Genomic DNA, 3,814 nt, shown 5'->3' with positions numbered 1-3,814 from the left:
TACATTTTGATGTCTAGATTATTAAAATATGTCTAGCCATTCAATTTCTACACTGAAAAACCTATTCACATTTTCGGCGACGTCCATCTTAAAAAATCTTGGATTTTCAGGTGGATACCGGGCTTTTCTGAAAGAATAGTTCCTAGGCATTATTCATGCCAAATTTGGTGCTTGTATCACCAAGTGAAAGATTCTAATGGAATATTGACTTAATCTGCTGCACTAATCATCATCACCAGAGTATCCTCATCACCAGAGTATCCTCATCACCAGATGATTATCCTCTTCACCAGATGATTATCCTCATCACCAGAGTATCCTCATCACCAGAGTATCCTCACCACCAGAGTATCCTCATCAACAGAGTATCTTCATCAACAGAGTATCCTCATCACCAGTTTATCCTCATCACCAGAGTATCCTCATCACCAGATGATTATCCTCTTCACCAGATGAGTATCATCATCACCAGAGTATCCTCATCACCAGAGTATCCTCACCACCAGAGTATCCTCATCACCAGATGATTATCCTCTTCACCAGATGAGTATCCTCATCACCAGAGTATCCTCATCACCAGAGTATCCTCACCACCAGAGTATCCTCATCACCAAAGTATCCTCATCACCAGAGTATCTTCATCCCCCAGTGTATCCTCAGCACCAGAGTGTCCTCATCACCAGAGTATCCCCATCACCAGAGTATCTTCATCATCAGAGTATTTTCATCACCCAGAGTATCCTCATCACCAGAGTATCTTCATCACCAGAGTATCCTCATCACCAGAGTATCCTCACCACCAGAGTATCCTCATCACCAAAGTATCCTCATCACCAGAGTATCTTCATCCCCCAGTGTATCCTCAGCACCAGAGTGTCCTCATCACCAGAGTATCCCCATCACCAGAGTATCTTCATCATCAGAGTATTTTCATCACCCAGAGTATCCTCATCACCAGAGTATCTTCATCACCAGAGTATCCTCATCACCAGATGATTATCCTCTTCACCAGATGATTATGCTCATCACCAGAGTAACCTCACCACCAGAGTATGCTCATCACCAGAGTATCCTCATCACCAGAGTATCTTCATCATCTAGTGTATCCTCAGCACCAGAGTGTCCTCATCACCAGAGTATCTTCATCACCAGAGTATCTTCATCACCAGTGTATGCTCATCACCAGAGTATCTTCATCACCAGAGTGTCCTCATCACCAGAGTATCCTCATCACCAGAGTATCCTCATCACCAGATGATTATCCTCATCACCAGAGTATCCTCACCACCAGAGTATCCTCATCAACAGAGTATCTTCATCAACAGAGTATCCTCATCACCAGTGTATCCTCATCACCAGAGTATCTTCATCACCAGAGTATCCTCATCACCAGATGATTATCCTCTTCACCAGATGAGTATCCTCATCACCAGAGTATCCTCATCACCAGAGTATCCTCATCACCAGATGATTATCCTCTTCACCAGATGAGTATCCTCATCACCAGAGTATCCTCATCACCAGAGTATCCTCACCACCAGAGTATCCTCATCACCAAAGTATCCTCATCACCAGAGTATCTTCATCCCCCAGTGTATCCTCAGCACCAGAGTGTCCCCATCACCAGAGTATCTTCATCATCAGAGTATTTTCATCACCCAGAGTATCCTCATCACCAGAGTATCTTCATCACCAGAGTATCCTCATCACCAGATGATTATCCTCTTCACCAGATGATTATGCTCATCACCAGAGTAACCTCACCACCAGAGTATGCTCATCACCAGAGTATCCTCATCACCAGAGTATCTTCATCATCCAGTGTATCCTCAGCACCAGAGTGTCCTCATCACCAGAGCATCTTCATCACCAGAGTATCTTCATCACCAGAGTATCCTCATCACCAGAGTATCCTCATCACCAGATTATTATCCTCTTCGCCAGATGAGTATCCTCATCACCAGAGTATCCTCATCAACAGAGTATCTTCATCACAAGAGTATCTTCATCACCAGTTCATTATCCTCACCACCAGAGTATCTTCATCACCAAATTATCCTCAACACCAGAGTATCTTCATAACCAGATTATCCTCATCACCAGAGTATCTTCATCACCAGAGTATCTTCATCACCAGATCATCCTCATCACCAGAGTATGCTCATCCCCAGAGTATCCTCATCACCAGAGTGTCCTCATCACCATATTATCCTCATCACCAGAGTATCTTCATCACCAGAGTATCCTCATCACCAGAGTGTCCTCATCACCAGATGATTATCCTCTTCACCAGATGATTATCCTCATCACCAGAGTATCATCATCACCAGATTATCCTCATCACCAGAGTGTCCTCATCACCAGAGTATCCTCATCACCAGAGTATCTTCACCACCAGAGTATCCTCATCACCATATTATCCTCATCACCAGAGTGTCCTCATCACCAGAGTATCCTCATCACCAGAGTATCCTCATCACCAGATGATTATCCTCTTCACCAGATGAGTATCCTCATCACCAGAGTATCCTCATCACCAGAATATCCTCACCACCAGAGTATCCTCATCAGCAGAGTATCTTCATCACCAGAGTATCCTCACCACCAGAGTGTCCTCATCACCAGATGATTATCCTCTTCACCAGATGATTATCCTCTTCACCAGAGTATCTTCATCACCAGATTATCCTCATCACCAGAGTATCATCATCACCAGATGATTATCCTCATCACCAGAGTATCCTCACCACCAGAATATCCTCATCACCAGAGTGTCCTCATCACCAGAGTATCCTCATCACCAGAGTATCTTCATCACCAGAGTATCCTCATCACCAGAGTATCTTCATCACCAGATGATTATCCTCATCACCAGAGTATCCTCACCACCAGAGTATCCTCATCAACAGAGTATCTTCATCAACAGAGTATCCTCATCACCAGTGTATCCTCATCACCAGAGTATCTTCATCACCAGAGTATCCTCATCACCAGAGTATCCTCATCACCAGATGATTATCCTCTTCACCAGATGAGTATCCTCATCACGAGAGTATCCTCATCACCAGAGTATCCTCACCACCAGAGTATCCTCATCACCAGATGATTATCCTCTTCACCAGATGAGTATCCTCATCACCAGAGTATCATCATCACCAGAGTATCCTCACCACCAGAGTATCCTCATCACCAAAGTATCCTCATCACCAGAGTATCTTCATCCCCCAGTGTATCCTCAGCACCAGAGTGTCCTCATCACCAGAGTATCCCCATCACCAGAGTATCTTCATCACCAGAGTATCCTCAGCACCAGAGTGTCCTCATCACCAGATGATTATCCTCTTCACCAGATGAGTATCCTCATCACCAGAGTATCATCATCACCAGAGTATCCTCACCACCAGAGTATTTTCATCACCCAGAGTATCCTCATCACCAGAGTATCTTCATCACCAGAGTATCCTCATCACCAGATGATTATCCTCTTCACCAGATGATTATGCTCATCACCAGAGTAACCTCACCACCAGAGTATGCTCATCACCAGAGTATTCTCATCACCAGAGTATCTTCATCATCCAATGTATCCTCAGCACCAGAGTGTCCTCATCACCAGAGTATCTTCATCACCAGAGTATCTTCATCACCAGAGTATCCTCATCACCAGAGTATCCTCATCACCAGATTATTATCCTCTTCGCCAGATGAGTATCCTCATCACCAGAGTATCCTCATCACCAGAGTATCCTCATCAACAGAGTATCTTCATCACCAGAGTATCCTCATCACCAGAGTATCCTCATCACCAGAGTAT

This window comes from Anarhichas minor, unplaced genomic scaffold (assembly GCF_050575085.1).
Source record: "Anarhichas minor isolate MPS153535 unplaced genomic scaffold, ASM5057508v1 ptg000028l, whole genome shotgun sequence".
NCBI lineage: Eukaryota > Metazoa > Chordata > Actinopteri > Perciformes > Anarhichadidae > Anarhichas > Anarhichas minor.
Note: the sequence above shows the minus strand (reverse complement) of the source record.